We start from the raw sequence: 22,756 nt of genomic DNA, 5'->3' as shown, positions 1-22,756 counted from the left end.
GGCTGACTCTGACCTCCCCCAACCCCTCCCCTTCTGCCTGAGGACACGCCCCTTCCAGAGGACAGAGCCAGCCCCAGCCCAGCCCCATACTGGTAAATCCCTATACTTACTTTCACCCCTGGCTGCGGGAAGAGCGGCCAGCACATCCCTCAGCCTGTGCTGCTTCCCGCAGCCCCTATTGGCCTGGAGTGGCGAACCGCAGCCAGTGGGAGCGGCGATTGGCTGAACCTGCGGACACGGCAGGTAAACAAACCGGCCCGGCTCACCAGGGGCTTTCCCTGAACAAGCGGCAGACCGGCTTTGAGAACCACTGGTCTAGCAGACCCACCCACTCTTTCAAGTTTCTTACTACAGATATGCGTAGAGAGTATTGCTATTTTTCTTTTTTTTGAAGGGGGAAGATTCTCTACTCTGATCTTATTCCATGGAAAGGTAAAAATTCCACCCTTGATAAATGTAAGATGCACCCATCCTGTTGCTTTAACAAAATATCCACCTTGCCTTTGTGTTAGAGCATAAAAACTTATTTTTAATTTGTTTTGAGTTTGGTGGGCTGCTACATGTCTTTTAGTCTTGACAACTAGACATGGAAAAACATGTTTAGATCATCTAATGTATCCATTGGCTAGATTGCTCCCCAAAATATATTTCTGTAGGGCTCTTTCCAGACTATCTTTATATATCTCTTGCATGTTTTCATAGGAAGTAATTTAAGAAGTTGGAAAATAGACAGAATATTGGAAAACAGTTTTAATAAAATACTTATTTGTAAAGTTATGTAACAAAACTTACTGACAAGAAATACTGCTGCAAGTTTAAACCCAAGTTAATTATAAAATGGGTTATTGTAAAACATGTACATTGCAGTGATGTAAAAGACCTATAACAAGGATAGAATAGGAAGTGCAAAGGAATTCTCATATTTAAGCTAGTGTTATTTTTCCAGATGGTTAATAGACTCATCTGAGGTAGAGCATGGGACATATCAGTCTTGGAGAATTGGACTGGAACATTTTATTGTTTCTCAAACTTCATTTGAAGAAATAAATGGTGTGGGTTGGGATGATAAAGACTGAAGCAAACAGCAGTGTTAATTATAATATTGGCAAGCATAATCTCAGTTTCCCACAACTATGTATGGTGTACAAAATGATCACATATAAGTTACCATCACAAAAACATGGTAAAATCAGCAACTTTAGATTCAGTTGTAGTTTTCTCGACTGCCATTGAACAGAATCCTTTGGCATTTCCATCCATCTCTTGTCTCAATGCCAATTTGACCCTTTCATCACTTGCCTCCAATCTAAGCCTTCACCTTCCCCAATTGAGAATAAATGATACAGGCTGGCATCATAATATTACATACTATAACATTTGAAATATGCGAAGGAAGTACCTGAACCCATACAGCATCAAGCTGTCAGATTAAGATGAGTCACTTACTGTGGTCTGTAACAAGTAAGTAATAGGAAAGAGATAAAAGGGTCAGTGCGTAAAGCTTGCATTTCAACACAACCTATGGCACAAAAAGTCTCTGATGAATTTTAGTTTCCTAAGACTTTCTTCTATATGCTTTAGATGTTTATAGTTTGACTTAGAAAAGAAGATGCTAAGTAATAGGGATTTTTTCCCCATCTTTCCCTAATTTATTACTTGTACTTTCTCTAGAATGTAAGAACAAGCTGCTTACCTAGCATAACACCACTATTTACCACCATAATTAGAATACCAAGATATGTGTTTCTTCCACGTGATATGTTGAAAATTCAGCACATTTGGAAAAATATATAAATATAGATTTTTTTATTTTACTCTTAATATACTAAATGCAGAGATACAAAGCAAGCTGCTATAGTAGCACTAGCCTTGACCATGGGATGCCAGCAATGGAAGAGACCTAAACACATACTCATCTGGCCTTGCCCTCCTTCTGAGAGATATTCAAATAAGATGAAGAGGGAACAGAATGTCTCAGACTCCCTGTTGTGATCAAGATAAGTCCGAGTGGCACAGTGGATAACTAGGAAATGCCAATCTGTAATTTGGGATAGCAAAAGAAGTTAAGGAGGAAATTTCCTGACTGAGACTGACATTCCCTTGGGGGAAAACTGAGATAGGTACAAAGAGCCACCTTTCCTTGTAAAAATCCAGGCAGCATAGGACAGATAGGTCACAAGTGAGGACCAGCAGTTCACTTACTCCATGGACAGAAGTGATGGCTATTAAAAAACTTCTTGAAGGGGGCAGAAAAATGGAGGGACCTGAGGGGTTCAAAGGGATCTGAACACTGTGCTTTAGCTCTCAGTTTGAAATTCCAGGGAGGGACAGCAGACCTAATGGTAGGCTTTAGGTAAGATTGTACTTTTTGAAATCTAGAGATCATGATTAATATTTATTATTTTTATTGCAGTAGCAGTTAGGAGCCCCTGTTATGAACCAGGTCCCTACTGTGCTAGGTGGTGTACAAAGAACAACAAAAAAAACCAACAACCAGTCCCTGCCTTCAAAGAGATTATAATTTAAGTATAAGACAAGCAACAACAGCTGGATACAGAGAGATGGGGTGGCACAGAGAAACAATGAGACAGTACTGGTCAGTCTGACATGCTGTGGTCACAGCACATCAGCAGCCTAAACATTGCCAAGTATTTTTGTAGGCATCGCGGCACAAGTGAGTGTTAAGGAAGGATGTGAAGGCCAACAAGGTGGATTTGTTCATGTTTATGGAGAGCTCCTCCCAAGCGTGAGGGACAGCATAGGAGAAAGCACAAAAGGTACTTAATTGAAAACTGAACATGTGTTTGATGAAGGCTGGCATTCTCAACAGATGGGAGGCAGAAGTCTTATCCATCACAGATATGTATATAGTCCCCCATTACTGTAGTATCTGAGTGCCTCATTCTTTAATGTATTTATCCTCACAACACCCCAGTGAGGTAGGGAAGTGATGTTACATATGGGGAACTGAGGCACAGAGAGACTAAATGACTTGCCCAGGTCACAAGACTGAACTGAGTCCCAGGCTAGTGCCTAATTACTGGACCATCCTTCCTCTCCTAATCCACATCTTAATAGCATACAAGAGATAACAGATCAGGGGTATGAGGATTAGGCCAGGAGAGTGAAATTAGTTAATGTATGGCATGATGGGTATGGTGGATCCACTGAAGGGATATAGATAGAGGAGTGACATGGTCAAAGCAATGAGATAGGAAAATGATGTTTGCCACACCATTTTGAATCAATCTGAGTGGGCAAGAGTGCCTTTGTCAAGGCCAGAAAAGGGGGGCATTGCAATAATTCACAAAACGATGAGGGCCTGGATGAGAGTTTTGGCTGTGTGAGTTGTTAGGCAAGGCCATATCTTAGAGATATTATGCAGTAAGAATTGGCAAAATTTACACAGCCTGGATGTGAGGATCTAGAGCAAGGTCCAAGTGAAAGAGAACACCCAGGTTAAAGGCCTGAGTGACAGGGAGGATGGTGGTGTTGTCCAGAGTGATTGAGAAAGGAGGGAACATGCAGGGACAAGGTGAAAGATGGCACTTATTTCAGTTACACAAGAACTGAACTGTCTAGATGGCCAGAGTTACAGATCTCCCATATTAATTACAATGGCAAGTTTTGGGCCAATTTCCTTGCAACACACTTTAAAATATTGCCTACCCCACTTAGTCTCCCCTTGTCTTGCAGGAATCGTATTTCCCCAAAAAATCTAAATTGATACAAGCCAGAAGTTAAGGAGTTTAAGTCTGAATACACTTGGGTGCACACGGGTGTAACTACATATATTTCAAAACCAATTTTTGTTAAACTGGTGCAAACTGTGTGTGTAGACAAGGCCTTAGTTCTCTAGAATTTGATTTATGCTCCTTTCCCCTTTTCTTTCCTACTTAGCTCTTTGAAGAAGAGACTGCATGTTACTCTGCATCTGTACAGAGCCTAAGACACTGGGATTTCAGGCTAGGATGGTCCCGATGCACTACTGTAATGAATGTGATTAATAAGTAACCTCCAAAGGTATTTCTATATAATGTAATGTATACGCATTCTCCTTGTACACACTCACTTGTATCTAGTCATTGTTTACAGTACAGTATTTTAGGTGTAATGCAACAAATTAATTAAGCTAATCATTCAAATACTCATTTGGAGGAACACGCAGAAGGACTTTATTGATCATATTTATCCACAGACTCAATACCACACAGCCCTTTTTGTTCCTTTAGAATGGAAATTACCAATTAAGTTTTAGACTCAGTTTCTGCTTTTTTAAATAAAAGGGGGAAAAGACGACAAACAAGCACATCAGAAATCGCAATGTCTGTCTCTGACAAATGTTGCCCTTTCTTTCTCGTGGATGTGTTCATTTTCCATTTTCCTCTCCAGGCTGCTGGCATATCAGCAATGCTGTCACATACCATGGTCAGTTTATTTCGTCTTTTTATAGTCAGGGTTTCTACTTAAACATCTGCTGCAGTCTGGTTGACTAATCCACAACAGGTTTCCCATTCTCTTCTTTGCCAGATGTAACAGACCAGCACAATAACTGCTAATTGTATTAGGAGACGAATAAACAACATGGCTGAAACCAAAGGGTTCAAACAGCTTTGGCAACATATGTATGGCCAGAATACAGAGTATTTTCCCCTAGTTCTCATCTCCTTTTTCTGATTTACAACAACAAAATACAGGCAGCCTAGCAGTACAATTTACTTGATCAATATACATTACATTTTACATAAGCCATTTCTAGTGTTAGGTTCTCCTGTACTCCTCATAGGGTTTGGAAACAGTTAAAAGGAGACTGTTCATTTTTTTCCCCCTAGCCCAGCAATGTGAATGTTCAAAAGTTAAGAAACTTTTCTCAATGTGAATAAAAAATTAAAATCTGTGGTAACAGACATCAAATATTTGGCCTGTTTTTGCACCTAGTCAAGTCAATAGCAAAACACCCAGTGATTTCAGCCAGAGCAGAGCTAAGCCCATTTTTCTTCTTATGGGCAGCGCAGATAAATGCTATAGTTAAGACTGCCTGACAATTTCCATTCTAAACTCCTGTTTTAAAATTGCTTATTAATTTGCCCAATTAATTATCTGGGCTGAAATTTTCCATGTTAGGTGTCTGCCTCAGGGCTCATATTGTTTTACATATAAATATATATTTTAGCAAACATGGCTCAGCCATTTTTCAGAATGGGATTGGGGAAAATGCATTGTTTTGGCCATGTTAAGAAGTTCTTACAATTGTTTCTTTGATAAGCTCTAGCAACTCTGTGCTCCACAACAGGGACTTGAAATTTGGCAGCAGATGTTCCTGGTACCTAGGGTGTGTCATTTACTGCCCTTGTGAACTTTCATCCAAATTTGGCCAAGCTGTAAGCTTCTGAAAATTGCAGTTCATAAATGCTCAGTAATTCTCTAAAAAATCCATTTGTACTGAGCCCCTATGGGCTGCACGTGAGCCATCACCAGAGAGCGAATGAGCATGCTTCATCCTGGGATTGCAGGGACTGAGCAGGTCTTATCATGCAATTGCTGCTCCCAGTAGTCAAAGGTGGCTGGGGTGCCTAGCACAGAAACTGAGATCAGGGAGACTCTCTCTCAATGCTACTCAGGCTGGTACCCAGGCAACGTGGAGAGAAAGGAGCAGCCTCGCTGGAATGCAAAGGGTTGAAGAGCTGGGCCTGGAGTGGGGTGGGAAAACTGGGGCATGAAGATGGTAGGGAATAGAGATGGGACATGGAGGAAATTAATAATTTTGTATTTAGAGCTGGGTTTGGACAGTGTGCAGTAAATAATGCCTGGGACTACACGTTAAATGATGATGATAAAAAGGATTACTGAATAGCTACTAGTGAGCAGGGTTCATTCATTGCACCAAACAAGGCAGCATCCTGTGGGGGAAAAAACAGTATATGATCATGTGATGAAGAGGGTATCATAATGCACAAGGGGCAAAAACATATTTGCACACGCAACCTTAAATCTGGCATTTCCTAACTTTTGCGTGCTTGACCCTTAACATTCTTTTAATTATCTTTGTATGTATTATTGGTATTTGTATGGCTGCAGAGGCTAGAGGCCCGAACTTGAGATCATATACTGCAAAAATACATAGAAAGACCCTGCCCATTCCTTGCAGAGCTTGCAATCTAAAAGACAAAACAGACAAATGGTGACAGGAGGAAGAGAGATGAAGGGTCTCCGGAGGCCATGGATCACATTACTTCTCTACTTTTCAAGTGGAAAGTGCTTCCCATTTTTGGAATTTTTCAAACGCTGGCCTGAGCAAAATGAATATACAAGGTGGGTACAAATTTCTAAAGCAACTTTGAAGCCCAAGTTCCATTTTCAAGTGACTTAGGCTCTTAGGCTCAGCACTGCAATGCCTAATGTTTAGGTGCCCTGCTGCCAAGCGGAATAGACAGCTCTGAGTTAGGCACCCACAATCCCTATACAATGCATGGGGAGAGTTTGATACCAAAGAAAGGGAGCACAAAAACGAGACTGCTGAGTGAGGAGCTGTCTAAGCTAGCCAATGGGAAATGCCAAGGAGAGGGGTGTAGCATCAGGCCTGCCTCTCAAAGAGATTTAGGTGCCAAAGTCCAGGCCAGACAAAGGCCCCTATCTTCAATTGGAATTCACAGTATTGAGCTTTCTCCTGGAGTTAGGTACATAAACCAGGTCAGCACTTTCTCACAAACAGGCCAATGTTTAGCATACTCACCCAGGATGTGGAAGATCCAGCTTTAAATTCCCATTCTGCCTTACATGGAAAAGGGACTTGAACACAGGTCTTTAACTCCCTGGTGAATGTCTTATGTATGTGTATATCTCAGCCTCTTCTGTTGAAGCTGTTCTATTACAGTATTTTATATGACGTGTTCATTGTATGATGGTGACTGGACCTGGACTCTCTGATATCTCAGTAAGATGCCCTAACCACTGGGCTACAGAGGCACTCTCACTCACTGTCTGCCTCAATGGTTATTTAATTATTCATACAAAATGGAACAATTTCAACAAGAGACACTGAGTTTCACCCCAAAATATCCTATAGTCCAGTGGTTAGGGCACTCACCTGGGAGGTGGGAGACCTGGATTAAAGTCCTCCACAACACGCAGAGAGGGATTTGAATCTGGGCCTCCCACATGCTGGTTGAGAACATAAGAACATAAGAATGGCCACACTGGGTCAGACCAAAGGTCCATCCAGCCCAATATCCTGTCTGGACAGTGGCCAATGTCAGGTGCCTCAGAGGGAGTGAACCTAACAGGTAATGATCAAGTGATCTCTCTCCTGCCATCCATCTCCCACCTCTGACAAACAGAGGCAGGGACACCATTCCTTATCCATGCCAGATAATAGCCCTTAATGGACTTAACCTCCATGAATTTATCCAGTTCTCTCTTAAATCCTGTTATAGTCCTAGCCTTGACAACCCCCTCAGGCAAGGAGTTCCACAGGTTGACTGTGCGCTGTGTGAAGAACAGCTTCCTATTACTTGTTTTAAAACTGCTGCCCTGACTGCCCCTCAGGACCCCTGCCCCTTATCCAACCCCCCTGCTCCCTGCCCCCTTACCATGCTGGAGCCAGCCACGACGCCACGCTGCCCAACAGGAGCGGCGGGCCAGAGTACTGCCCGCACAGCAACGTAGCTGCAGGGGAGGGGCCAGGAGCTCAGGGGCCAGGCAAGATGGTCCCGTGGGCCAGATATGGCCTGCAGGCTGTAGTTCGCCCACCTCTGGACTAGATTAACACAATGGTCCCTTCTGGTAACAGCGCATTCTCAGATTCATCACTTACAACTTCAGCATTGAGCAGCTAAAATCTTTTCCTCCCTTCTCCTTCACATATCTGCCCCGACAATATTGCTAGCTATGATAATGTTATCGTTGCCTCTAGAGAGTCAGTTTACTAAATATCACTGTGCATTAGGGAATCATGTCAGATAAAGTGGTAGTGAGTTAGATCCACACTTGTGGATGTTTTGTTTTGGGGTTTTTATTTTTGTTTTTAAAATGTTAACTAAATTCCTGAGGTTGCCTACTCTGAGAACAATTCTAGAAGGGAGTGTGGGGGAGCACAACAATTAAGAGATGCAACATCTAAATATTAACTTTAAAAAAAGAAATTAGACCCAAAATGGGATTAATCTCACTTCCTCTGACATATCACTACCCTATTCCCTGATATAACAGCAGTATCTGGTAAGACTGTCTCTCCAGCATTGCTAACAGCACTACGATACCAACACAAGCACAAATGCACATTTAAGTAGATGTTTGGGAGAGGAGAAAGAATGTGTACTGTCTATCACTGTGATACTAACCCTATCTATTATTATTGGGTTTTGTTTAATGCATCTAAAACACATGTGGGTTGTGTAACTGCAGGACCACAATGTCAGACACAGTCATATGAAAATCTCCACTGCTAATTTGTGTAGTCTTTAGAACCACACCTTCTTAATCTGTATAGTTTTAACAAATGATTTTAAAATTATAAAAACTTTGTTTGATTTAAAAAATATCCTCAACTTACTTTCTTTTGACTCAAATATAAACATCCCTGTTCACATAGGGCCAAAATCATCCCCACTGGAATTCTAATGACTTCAGTGAATATCTAACATGGATGAATTTGGCCCTTAGAGACTACACTGACTATAACCTATAGCAGTAACAATGCATTTCTTGCAATACCTGATAAAAGAAGCAATGAACAGGGTAAGCTTTTCAGACATCTTTTTGAAATGTCACTAAGCATAATCTTCTGATATGACCGTGTCAGTTTCTAAACCAAAAATCTGTAACTTTTGATATAAATAGATAACTTCTAGTTAGAATAATCTGATTCATTTAAAATAACGTCAAGGTCAAATTTGAGAAGCTAGCAGCTACTTTAAAAAGTAAATTAATAACCCCTCCCCAAACAACTTCTTAAAATGTGTGTAAGTAAAAGGGAAAAATATTCAAAATTGCCTGTTCTTGAGAGTATATACATAATTAATACTGCTAATTTGTGTTTACTAAAAGTATCCCAAATATCCAAAACAAAACATTGCTAATTTAAATTATTCATTTACATAAATTGGTATAGGTCACACCAGAAACAACCCCATCAGTGAACAAAAGGCCTATACGTATTTTAATATAAAATTTGTAAATCTTATTTTCTTAATGCTAACTTCATTTACCATAATGGTAACCTAAAAGCCATCCGAATAAAATATCAGTATGTCTGCCAAAGAGATACAGCTATTGAGACAAGGACTGGCAACAAAGAATAAACCAGATGCCATACAATTTGAGAAGAATTTACGGCCACAGACTTGCTTTCAATCAAATCAGTATTTTAATTTGTGTCAGATATACCTTGTTCAAAGCAGCCAAGAGATGTGCTAACACTGACTCAGTGACATAATACATGAACATCGATAGATTGGAGTCTCAGTCTGCCAAAATGCATGTTTAAAACAGAGAATGTGGCCATTAGACAAACTACAGAGTTCATGCAGACAACGGCTCATGTGGACAACTACATAAAGAAAACAGCTCTGTTTTGGAAAAGAATCAGCTATACAAAAAATTGCAAGCCAGTGTCCAAATTCTGCCGGAGGTGGTCAAGTTTATTGATAATGCAGCAAAGTACTTCACAATTCTCTAATTCCACTATCAGCATTGTGGCAATTTAGGAAATTCCACTGAGGATTCACAACTGATCTGCTCTCCATGCGGGACACTGCATATGCGCTTGATAATTTGGCAATATAATACAGTACTTAAGTAATAGAGTGCTTTGTAGAGTATTCTTGCATATTTCAGAGGATTCAGAGGCACTAAGTGATTTGTACACTTGAATACCACAGAATCCCAATCTTAGAGACCTCTGGAACCTTTGTAAAAATCCAGGAGTCACATAATCATGGCTATGAGGGAGCTAGAACACTCCAGATCTTCTAAGCTCTGGAACGCTGAAGTTAAGCCTCTGTGGAGCTCTGTAGGACTGAAACTCCCTAGCATATCCCCAATTGAGATGTAGTGGAGCATCAAAGATGTGGGCACTGAGTGTTAGTCAACGTGACTCCTGTGGGACATTCCTAACCTTTTGAAAACTGGGAATTTCAATTAACCAGAGTTCAGAAAGTCAGAGTTGCACTGTACTCAGTTGGGGGGGGGGGCAAACAGGACCCAAATTTAAAAAAAAACAACAACGGAATCACATACAAGATCAGTACCAGTGACTTATAACCCAATCAGAAGATTGTTTAACATGCTGTGTTAATAAAAACAACAATAGTACGCTGAGAGAACATTAAAAAGTCCTGGCCATATTCTAACAAAAACAATGACTTGAATTTTGCTCACATTGGCTATAATGCATGTAAATATTCAAAACAAGTAGAAGAGGGACAAGATATGCCTGCCTGATGTTGAAAGATGTTAGTGTTTACTACACTGGAGAAAGGATTCAAGAACAGCACATCCTTTTGAAATATTATCCTTGTAATGTGTTCCAAGGATTGGGACTTCAAAAGCTATCTGCTATGCATAGAACTTGCGTCAATTTTGACCTTATTGAAATATAAGAAATGTATGAACAGGATCTTTAAGTTTGGTCTACAAAGATGTTAAGAGTTGAAATGCTAAAAAGTTAGTAAGTAATTTTTCCCCTCGTGTCAAAACTTCACTGGAAATTTTCTGTTAAAACATGCAATTAGGTGTCTACATCATTTTATTTTGAATTGCACTTGGCAATGAAGCAACACATTTTCATAAGAGACTTTCCTGCATTATTTTTTAGTAAGGATTCATTTTAAAAAAATATTTTAAGAGAATACATACATCAGAATAAGAATACAGAGACAAGATAACTGAAAAAATAATCATGCACTATAATCTCAACATTTAGTTTAGAAGTCCTCAACACTTTGAGGATAACGAGGAAAAACGTTAAGCCTCTTAAACTAAGCTAAAGGCTATTGCATTAATGGCTTAAATGCATCAAAGTAGCTACTGACACTTGTTCAAAAACGCAACTGGAGAGAATTAGATAACACTACATCAGAATCATTTTGCTATTTTCAGAGGACTACACCATGTTATAAAAAAATAACCTTTATTCTCAATTTTGCAGGAAAGGAGTAGAGGCAGAAAAGAAAAAAAAATCATGCCCAAGAAATAGTATTTTTCTTCTCATTAAACTAGCCTTTGAAACATTCACGAGCAATTTTATTAAACAAAATATTCTCCTTCCTTTCCCAGCTTAAGAGATGATTTCAGTTACACTTATAGCAAAGAGTGCTACGCAAGACCTGGTGCGGCAGTTCTCAAATTATGGGGCAAAGAGGCATAGGAATGTGTCAAGGGAGGCACAAGCTGTGTTTTATGGTTGGTTTGTTTTTTGAAGAGCTCTGGCTGTCAGCTCCCGGTTGCTGGGCCTCATGTCGAGGGGCCATGCACATGCAGGGATAAAAGGGACACAGTCAGAGCCACACCAGCGGAGCTCAGTCTCTTACCCCTAACCCATCCCTCACCAGGAGGCAGCCCAGGCTTGGGCTCTCCTTCCATCTTCCTTCTATCTCTATGTTCAGGCTTTCCTACTCTCCCCCCCATCCCCAGTTCCTCACTGGGAGGTGGCGGCAGGGCTCCAGCTGTCAGCCCCAGGGTGGCAGCATCAGCACAGAAGTAAGGGTGGCAATGGGGCGCCAAGTCTGCTGTGAAAAGTGATACTGAGAAGCATCACTTTTCACATTACCACCCTTACTTCTGCGCTGCTGCCCCTTTACTTCTAAGTCTGCTGTGAAATGCGATATTGACAAATCATATTGCTACCCTTCAGAGCTGGGTACCCAGCCAGCATCGCTGCTCTCTGCTCTGCCTTCAGAGCTGGGTGGCGGTATATGTGTGTGTGTGGGGGGGGCATAAACAACTACAGACACAAAGGAGGGGGGGGGCTGATCAAATAAGTTTGAGAAGCAGCACTGACTTAGTGGGTGGTAATGAAATCAATGGCAGTTTTACCATTGATATCAGCAATGTCAGAGTTTCACCCACTGATACTGCAAACTCCTTCTGCAGAAGCCCACAGAGAGGTAGTGGCAGAGAGTGTGATTCTTTTGCTAACAGGAAATGCTGCTGCTAAGTTTTACTGCATCTCCATTGGACAGGAGAAATGTAAAAAATAAAATTGTGACAAAGTATAAAAATAGAATAGTGCTCTCTTAGCTAGAGAGAAAACAAATGTAAACAGCTTATTGTTAAAGAACTGAACTGCTGAAAGTTATCGGGGACCAATTCTCTACTAGTACAGAGGAGCAAAAGAGGGGAAGTGGAGAGTTCAGGAAGGAAAAACAGAGCTTGAAAGATACCCCCCTGCCTTTTCTTCAGAGTACTCACACACACCTTCAAGCTACCAAATCTCTTCCCCTTGAATCCTGGAAAGAAGAAGAGGCAGTGTGGTGCTAGGAAGCAACCATTAGTCTCAAGGGTTTATTGCTCTGGGGACAAAAGAACTGTCTGAATGGAAATATGCATAGGAATTAGTAATAACTTCCTTCTGCTACTTCTGGCAGACTTGTTGAGAGTAGTCAATGGCAGGAAATCTAAGAGGCCTTTGCTGCCATGTATGAGATGAGCCCCAGGGTGCAGAGCAAAGAAAAAAGCCCCAGAAGTTGCACACCATGACATTGCCAGTCTATTAAACCACCAGATCCTTCCTTCCTTTCTAGGGGAGGATGCAACTTCAACTCTGAGGTGCCAGCAATGCTGGATTTATCATATTCTCCTTACAAGCCTTCGATGATGTGCAAGGAACAGTATCTTTGTTTATCTGAGAGATTGTCTTGTAACAAGCTGAGTACATCCGAAGTTCATGGGTTTTTAGGGCTCGTGTCCCATCCAAGACCAGTGCCAGAATTTCTGCCAATGATTTGTAAGAGCCTTTTCAATGTGAATCAGTGATATATTACTTTGCCTTATTGACTTATTTTTCATGGCTTCCCTTTTAGCAGCCAGGCTAAGTTCAGTGATGGAGGTACCTGACACAATGGTCTCTGACACAGGAAATCTGATCTCATCAGGAGATTGATTGGAAAGCACGCTGATATCTGTATTCTCTCTTTAAATCATGGTCTCTTTGGCCAGTGTGGGTCAACGAGTATTACCATAGCTGTTTTCCTCTACATCTTCTGTATTACCTTGGCTACCAGAGATACTAGGGGATATGTATATATCAGTTATGGTGCATCAGGATACCAAGTCTGGATGTCTTTCTGTTGACTGGCCTGGAGAAGAACACTGATATTAGGAAGTTTTCAGATGAAGTGAATCAATCCATCTTTGGAGCACCCAAGAATCTCTCCTCACATCCTCTTTCTGGTTCAGGGACCATTCCCCTGGCTGTCAGCGGCTTTTGTTCAGGGAGTCCTCTTTGAGACTTTTTGAGACTGGCTTTATGCTCTAAGGGACGGGTTTCCATACAATGAAAAAGACTTATGATCTCTGGATTCTGTTTTATCCTTGTCAGTTCAAATACCAGACTGTGGTTACTTTAGAGAAAAACCTGAAAAACAGTAATTTTATTAGAGTCAGTCTTGCATACCTCAGCTCCATGAAGCTGATGCGACTTCTATTGTTTGACCAGATTTGCTGGACTGAGGCATCTCCGGAGCAGCCTACCCACCCTCTAAGGCAGGTGCTGCATTTTAGGACAGTGGCACTAGCTGCCACTAGTAGTATCTCTCTAAAGTAACCTATTTTAACTTCAGTCCACCAAGTCAGGAAATATTTTACATCTTCCTGGATTTTTATGTGAACATTCAATGAAGCATTCTCTTTCATTTGAAAAGAATGAACCTCTGAAAGGACCTTATTCTTCAACATGCCCACATGAAGTCTTCATTAAATTATAGCACTATCTGCTAGAAGGAATATGACAGAGTTTCATGACAGATTTACTGCTGGATTTGACTTAGGTAATTGTTGTTCAGAGGTTTAAGAATGGTTGGTTGCTCTATTCCATATTGATGATAATTGTCCCTGAGGAGCTGATGTGGTCAGCTCATTGAAAGACTAGGAAGAGGCAAGAAGTTTTTTGTTTTTGTTTTTTAAACAGGATAGACTCATTTTCATAGATGTTGCTCATGAAAAAAGATTTAAATTCTAAATCCTCCTATGATCAAGCAAAGCAGCTAATCAACTTTTTCTACAATTTTTTTTTAAATAAAACTTGAACAGAACAATCACCACATACCAAATTGTCCTGTACTGTTATAGTCCATATGCTCTCTCAGAGAAGGCAAAAAGCAAGCATAACAAGCCAATTATGAGTTAGTCCTGGCTCTAATGAACATAATTAAATAGATTTCTAATCAAAGAATCCAATATTTATTTTTTTAAAAAAATCTATTAACTCTAGAATGTCATTTTAAAAAAAAGAAGAAAAATTATTCAATTTTATTGAATCAAGGATATAATAGTGGAGGTTGTTTGTTTTTTTTAAAACTCAAAATCCTTACCTAAATCTAAAGCTTGAATCATACATATTTATTAAGATGTTATTTCTAGAGGTTTATTTTTAACCCAGTCAAAAACTCTCTCCTCCCTCTTGTTTTCAAGTTAAATTGATGTAAATTGCAATAAAAACCTCAAGTTTTCGTGAGATCCTGTTAACAATTATCATCTAGACAGCCCATCTTGACTAACAGACATACATGAAGACTTGACTAAGAATTCTTATACGCTACTTTAAATAAAAGTTTTAACACATTTAAATCACAATAATTAATTTGTTATAGTACTTAAGAATCAGACTTTTTTTTAAAAAAATAGAGAGTATATATAATAAGAAGGGTGTTGAAAAATTTGAGGGTTCAGACAAGAGCCACAAGAATGATTAAAGGATTAGAAAACCTGCCATATAGTGATAAACTAAATAGATTGAGCTCCTTGAATCTAACAAAGAAAAGGATAAGGGATGACTTTATTATAGTCTATAAGTATATACACGGGGGAACATTTCAGTCTAGCAAAGAAAGGTACAACACGATCCAAAGGCTGGAAGCTGTAGGTAGACAAATTCAGATTGGAAATGAGGAGCAAATTATTTACTGTGAGAGTAATTAACCATTTACCAAGAACAATTTACCAAGGGTTTTGGTGGATTCTCACTGACAATTTTTAAATCAAGATTGTATGTTGTTTTCACAAAACTGGGTGACTGGGCAACAAAATGGCAGACGAAATTCAATGTTGATAAATGCAAAATAATGCACATTGGAAAACATAATCCCACCTATACATAGAAAAGGATGGGGTCTAAATTAGCTGTTACCATTCAAGAAAGAGATCTTGGAGTAATTCTGGATAGTTCTATGAAAACATCCACTCAATGTGCAGCAGCAGTCAAAAAAGTGAACAGAATGTTGGGCATCATTAAGAAAGAGATCAATAATAAGACAGAAAATATTATGTTGTCTATATATAAATCCATGGTTCGCCCACATCTTGAATACTGCGTGTAGATGTGGTTGCCTCATCTCAAAAAAGATGTATTGGAATTGGAAAAGGTTCAGAAAAGGGCAACAAACATTATTAGGGGTAGGGCTTCCATATGAGGAGAGATTAATAAGACTGGGACTTTTCAGCATTATGCAGATGTTTTCATAGAACTATCCATGATGACTCCAAGATTTCTTTCTTGAGTGGCACCAACCAATTTAGACTCCAACATATTGTATGTATAGTTGGTATTCTGTTTTACAATGTGCATTACATTGCATTTATCAACACTGAATTTCATCTGCCATTTTGTTGCCCAGTCACTCAGTTTAGTGAGATCCCTTTGCAGTCAGCTTTGGACTTAACTATCTTGAGTAATTTTGTATTTGTCTGCAAACACCTCATGTTTACCTCCTTTTCCAGATCATTTATGAATATGTTGAACAGCACTGGTCCCAGAACAGATCACTAGGGGACCCTGCTATATACCTCTCTCCACTGTGAAAACTGAACATTCATTCCTACGCTTTGTTTCCTATCTTTCAAACAATTACTGATCCATGAGAGGACCTTCCCTCTTATCCTATGACTACTTACTTTTCTTAAGAGCCTTTAGTTAGGGACCTTGTCAAAAGCTTTCTGAAAGTCCAAGTATGCTATATGCATTGGATCATCCTTGTCCACGTGTGTGTTTGTTAACCCCCTCAAAGAATTCTAAGCGTGGTAAGACATGATTTCCCTTTATAAAAGTCATGTTGACTCTTCCCTAATATATCATATTCATCAATAAATCTGATAATTCTGTTCTTTACTATAGTTTCAACCACTTTGCTCATACTGAAGTTGGACTTACCAGCCTGTAATTGCCATGTTTACCTCTGGAACCTTTTTTAAAATTGTTGTTACATTAACTATTTTCCAGTCATATGGTACAGAGGTTGATTTAAACAATAGGCTACATACCATAGTTAGTCGTTCTGCAATTTCATGTTTGAGTTCTTTCACAACTTTTATATGAATACCAGCTGGTCCTGGTGACTTATTAGTGTTTATTAATTTGTTCCAAAACCTCCTCTATTGACACTTGAATCTGGGACAGTTCCTCACATTTATCACCTAAAAATAATGACTCAGGTGTGGGAATCTCCCTCACATACTTTGAAGTGAAGATCAAAGCAAAGAATTCATTTTGCTTCTCCACAACTGTCTTGTCTTCCTTGAGTGCTTCTTGAGCACCTCGATGATCCAGTGGCCCCACTGATTGTTTGGCAGGCTTCCTGTTTCTGATGTACTTAAAATTTTTGTGCTGTTAGTTCAATTTACTAATTACAGATAATATTTCAATTGTTTAAATGCAAAGCATGTTTTGATAAACAGCTTACATAAGGAAAAAAGTATCTGGCATATTTAAGATATTTTATTTAACCAATAAAAAATTAAATATACTGTTTGTGCATTTAATTTCCATCCAAATAATGTCTGGGCTGCAGCACTTTTAAACCTCCTGCAGTTGGAGCACACCATGAACGAAATGCCCAATATCACAAGTTGTTTCAACACTTAGTTATTTTAAATGTGTTGCTGTGACTTAACACATACAGGCATAGGATTTTTGGCTGTCAGTCTGTCATTATATTTGCAACCACCACCATACAAGCAGCAAAACTATTTCCATCCAGAAAGGGGGAGAAACAAACCTTCATTCATCCTTCCCCTTTCCTTTACTCATGTCAGAGAATCACTTACTGTTTGGATTACTCACTAATGGCCCTCTGATAACAGCATATTAGGTTGAACAGGTTCTGAAAATGAATCAGATAGTAAAGCTACCCGAGACTGAACAGGAACAAGTTATGGACTTTTTTTTTTAAAATAGGTTTCTCTAAAACACCAACATCATAGGAATGCTACCGAAAGATTTAGCAAATGGTCACATTTTCTCTGTACACTAGATTTCAAAAATTTAACACAAAGGGCTTGTCATCACTACTGGGATAAGCCAACCTAAGTTCACATTGCTGGAGCAGTGCGAATAACATAGCTGGAGTCGGCAGAGCTTAGGTCAACTTACCCCGGTGTCTTCACTGTGCTGCATCAGCAGAAGAAGCTCACCAGTCGACTTCCCTTACTCTTCTTGAAGAGCTGCAGAACAAGGATCAACCAGAGAGCACTCTGCTGTCAATTTAGTAGGTCTTCACTAAACCCCCTAAATTGATCCCTGCTGCATCGATTGTAGCAGCATCGATCTCCCTGTAGTGAGGACCAGCCCTAAGAAAGAGAAAGAAAGTACTGAAGAGGGAATGGCTCCTAGTGCCTTCCAAAGCTTACTGCTCCCAGTCACTTCAGTCATATCTGCCAGGTTCCTCCACCTTTGCACTTTGCCTGCACAACTGTCTTCAGTCTTGATTTGCTGAGTTGAATCCCCTACTCCCACTTAGTTTGTACATTGCCAACTGTCATAACTAAGCTCCAGTGCTTAATGTGTAATGAAAGAAGTGCTGGGGCTCAAGCAATTTGTTTTATATGCAGAACTGATGCAGCAAGCCCAGAAGTGTCAGGGCTATGAACTGCCAAGCTTAGAGGCTCTGGGGCTGACTCCTGGCAAGCTCCTGCACAAATAAAGCACCACTAAGTTCAGTCTAAAGCATGCTTATCACACCTTACTCTCTGATCCCCAAGGTCCAGCTCTGTTTCTCTAGAGACAGACAATGCAATCCACCTTGCAGTTCTCCCCACGCCTGGCTTGGAACTCTAGGATACAGCTCAACAACTGTACTTACTTCCATCTGTAATGAATCTGTTCATTTCAAATGCATTATATATTAAACTAAACTTAAGCAATAGTAATTGGGACAAGGCACCAACTGATTTAGCATATGCTTACATGCTTTGCTGGATCAGGGCCTGAATGAGGAGTGGATGGCCAAGGTACAGCCAAAAATGGAAAAGCAAGAAGAAATTCATCTGGGTTGAGGATTCTCCCTCCGATTGTGTAAGCATTTTTAATGGGAGTTGGTGATTAGGGATGGGTTAATGTGCTTCCCGCAGTATCCGTGTGATAAGTCCTTGTCCAGCTTGCTAGAGGAAACGGGGTTCTTGCATCCTTTGGGGGTCCTACGCCCTATCCTGGGTAGTAGAGGGGGAGAGGGAAAGTTTACATGGACAGAGCAGGTAAGAAGAGAAGAGCTGGAAGCAGCTGGACCAGGTCGGTGGAGAACTCTGCCCTTCCTGCTGACCAGAAGAGTGAGTATATGTGTGTGTGTTTGGAGGGGGGCGGAGGGGATTTTATTCCTGGGGGGTTTCTGTGCCCCCTCATGGGCACATAATTCATACAGCCCACATTTTTCTGTGCTCCCCACACAGAAAAAATCTGCTGGGAGACATGCGCCTCTTCCCTAGCAGCTGAGGCAGTGCATCTGTTCCAGTGTGCCTCGAGCAGTCTCAGAGATGGGGGAGGGGAGCTGGGCATGTATGCCTGCATGATCACTGTCGGAGAGGGGTGGGGCTAGGCGTACCTGTGTCCCTCTACCTTGCTACTGCAGCTCACTGGCATGGAAGGGTAGGGCTTTTTATTATGCATGAAGCAGGCTAGAGGCACAAATGTAGCAGCCCTGCCCGAGTTAATTGATTCATTCTCTGAGGCACAAATGTAGCAGCTGACTGCGTAGTTAATAACATTGTTAAAGTTGCTGTTGATGGTTAATTGAGCTCATTCTCTGAGGCAGAAATGAAGCAGCCTGACTGTTAATGTTGCTATTGTTACTTAACTGTTCCCATTCTTAGTCAATTCCCCCAGAAGCATAAAACCTGTGAAAGTTTTAAGGCCCCTACATTGCTAGAGTGATGTAAAGGAGTCTTATTATAAATGATGTAAGGGAATCCTCAGCTAGGAAGATCTATGTGCTTTCTCACTTTTTTCCTGTGATCAAGTGGCACAATAGGGTTAGATTATAGCTAAGGATTTATTTTACTTATCCACTTTAAAAAAAAAAATAGACTGAGGGCAAACAAAACATTTACTAAGCAGTCAATAAAATGTCAGGACAATCAGAACCAAGCATTTCCCAAAGTACCCAGCTAGGTCCAGATGAAGTTACCAAAGGGCAAAGAGATATTCATTCTTTTGCACAACGTGAATGGCCTTCACATCATGCATCAAAAACAGCTACTCCAGCTTCTCGTGCTCACGAATTTCCTACAAAACTGCATGTGGATGGGGACAAATTATTCTGCACATTGTGCAATGTTGTTCTCAATCATGAATGATGCTCTGTAATTGTGGATCGTTTTGCATTAAAAAAACCCCACAAACTGAAGGAAGATGCAGCTTAAGAGGAAGGCAGAAATAAACTTTAGAAGACCATTATAAGTACACTTGAAAACAAAACACTGGCAGAGAAAGAACATGTGGAGGTGAGTGGAAATATAAGAAAATGTTATAATACAGAAAAATAAGATAAATAGCATAGGACAGTCATAGTGATGGGGTCTCTTCACTTGCTCCGAGATCTTGAATAGATAGCTCTGTTTTTAAACTACTTTTTTTGTAAGTGATAACTGTGTGATCATTTACTATACTATAAATCTAAATTAAAATCTAGAAATTCAGAAATACATGAATAAATTATTAATCTAAGATTAAAGATGTTACATGGATGGTAAATATCTGTGCTCACTCAAGACTTATCTAACTTCTTTTACTTTCAGATTTGTACAGCATGGGTGAAGACATTAGCAGGTGCCAACATCCCCTTGGCAAAGACTGACCACCCATTTGTGAGGTAATTTCTTGACAGCAGGGTCCACAATGGTTGTGCGATTCTTGGAAGGACACTACTGACTGAGACATACTTATCCTCAAAGGAAAGGAAAACTTAAAACTGAAGCTTCAAGACAAGAAAATCGCTGTTCTCTTTGATAAATGTTGAGATGATGAGGCAACATCAGTTCTGAATGTATTGTTTGCACCATTACAACCAGATTTCAGTGGGCATGGTTAACACTGTTTTTAGATGCTGTTAATCACTCAACTGTTTGACAGGCTGTAGTCAAGGGAATAAATGAGTATCAGATTGATTATGAAAATGTTGTAGTAATTGATACAGACAATGCTAGTTACATGAAAAAGGCATTTGATTCTGTGTTTTCTACACTGTTTCCAAAATCTGTGCATATAACCTGTTGGGCACATATTGTTAATTTAATTGCTGAATCATTTAGAAAGTCTTTTCAGCTGGTCGATATGTTTGTAAGGTGCTTCAAAAACATGTTCTATAACTCGGGTAGTCAGAAAGCAAGGTACCTCTATTTCATGAACCATAAACTACAAGAGGAGTCTCCAGATGCCAAAGCATCCATGCCTCCTAGTCCAGGTAGAACATGCTGGAACAGCTGGTTCCATGCTGTCCAGTATCACTCTAAGAACTTTCAGTTCTACAAATAATTCTTAATGAAGAGTGTAACAGCAGCTCCCCAGTTTCTGTGCAAACTATTCAGAAAATGCTGAAATGAGCCAACTAATTATGCATTGTTGAAAGTACAGATCACTTTTCTAGCACAGAAATGTGAACAAATTCTCAGTTTACATCTGGCATTTGAGAGCAGGAAGCCTTGCATAGTTAAAGCATTTGACCTTCTGGAAGAACAATAGATATATTTCAGCTCACACCTAGAGCTCCCTTCAGAAAGCTCCTCAGAGTTCTTGAAATTTATGGAGGCAGAAAACTTATCTCTTGTTAAAAGATTTGCCTGTCTAGATCTCTTTAAAGAGACATTCAATGAAGCATCTGAAAAGCCTGACAAATATTTGTAATTTGGACAACCAGGTCTAAATTTTCTGACAGCTTGTAGGTTATTCGATCCTCATTGTTTATACCCTGCTCGAACACTGTGAAAACTTTCAAGTAATACCTGGTTTCTCTGAGGTACCGGAACAGGAGCTAAAATTGTACAGGGAAAAGATAGTGCCTGAAGCTACTCAAAGTCAACCTATTTTTGTAGATCTTCAAGTGTTTTGGCTTTCAATGACAAAGAGAATTCCAAATATTGCCAAGCTGACTTGAATTGCATAAATGCGGTCTCAAATTCTGCAGATGCAGAGAGAAGTTTTTCACAGTACAATTTGATCTTTTCTAGCAGAAGGAAATCACGAAGTGAGAAAAAGTTGAAGGTTCTTTGTTTTCTGTACTATAATTTAAATGAAAATACTGGATGGCACTGAAATACAGGACAATGATTTGCAAAACTACGACTTTCATGTGAGAATGTCATTTTAAATTAATCAGACTTCAATTTTGCTTTTGCTGTTTGATGTTCTGTAATGTAATTTAAATAAAAATGCAGAATTATAACTGGAATTCAGGGCATTAGTTACCAAATGTTTGTAACTTAATTTTCATGTGTTTAGGAAATGCTGAATAGTTATTGTGACTTTTTTTTGTACTGTAGTTTAAATAAATTACCAAAACAATTGAAACAAGTGTGATTATATTGCATTATTTTGACAAATAAAATATGCAGAATTTTGAAATTTTTGGTGCAGAATTCTCCCAGGAGTAGTATTTATAGCTTTATAGATTCTAAGGCCTGTGCAGTCCCAGAAAAGCCCTCTAACTTGGATCAGGCTAGAGATGTACTTGCTGTGGATGGGATAGCTTTAGTGGACAAAATGGTCTGGATAAGGATTTGAAGGAAAGCATCCCTGAAGGGAGCTGAATAATGAGAGGTTGGGTCTCCTACATCTAGTACAGCAGGGAGCTGACTCACCTTCATTTTATATCCCCCTTTCATCTCATGTGAGGGAGGGCACTGGGGTCTCAGCAGCAGTTTGGGACCAGGTTGGGGATTATGTGGAAAGGATGATGACCTGACAATGTATTGCCAGGTACTTCCAGATACTTTACTTGACTAAACTGCAGCCTAATTAAACCACATCCATTACCGCCTGTCTTTCTTCCTGCATGGCTGGACAAGGTGGAGTTGAGGACTGGAGATGGGAGGGGATGGTTTACTTGTGCCCCCACAGATCTATACTGTTCATTCATTAAAATCTATATGTATAATTTGGATTGCTATACCCCAGTTAAATAACTCCCTCTTTCAGGCATTTTACAGTAATCGTTTTTGTTACGCAACCATTTATTAAAGAAAAATACCAAAAAAACCCTTCTCTTTTTGAATAAGAATTTCAAAAGAGCACTCTGCCAGCTCTTTCAAAAACCATCATTATGGGCATGATCATGAAAGG

At 39.9% G+C, this 22,756-nt stretch overlaps 1 protein-coding gene across 8 annotated transcripts in view; it reads right to left on the bottom strand.

Annotated features, from left to right (window-relative positions):
- The window catches only part of HTR1F (5-hydroxytryptamine receptor 1F), a 197,381-nt gene that overhangs the window by 96,130 nt on the left and 78,495 nt on the right, over positions 1 to 22,756 (bottom strand). The window contains exons 3-5 of one of the 8 annotated variants that reach the window (XR_006279509.1): positions 17,582 to 17,778; positions 17,257 to 17,312; positions 9,352 to 13,573 (exon numbers count right to left, since the gene is read on the bottom strand). The exons of 5 other annotated variants lie outside the window; for them this stretch is intronic. The gene's annotated coding sequence lies outside the window, so the exon portion shown is untranslated. Of the gene's footprint in view, positions 1 to 9,351; positions 13,574 to 17,256; positions 17,313 to 17,581; positions 17,779 to 22,756 lie in introns of those variants that run through there. 2 more of the 8 variants (XR_006279506.1, XM_038387798.2) reach the window with 2 other exon arrangements.

This window comes from Dermochelys coriacea, chromosome 1 (genome assembly GCF_009764565.3).
Source record: "Dermochelys coriacea isolate rDerCor1 chromosome 1, rDerCor1.pri.v4, whole genome shotgun sequence".
Lineage (NCBI taxonomy): Eukaryota > Metazoa > Chordata > Testudines > Dermochelyidae > Dermochelys > Dermochelys coriacea.
Note: the sequence above shows the minus strand (reverse complement) of the source record. Positions and strands in the feature narration are given on the sequence as shown.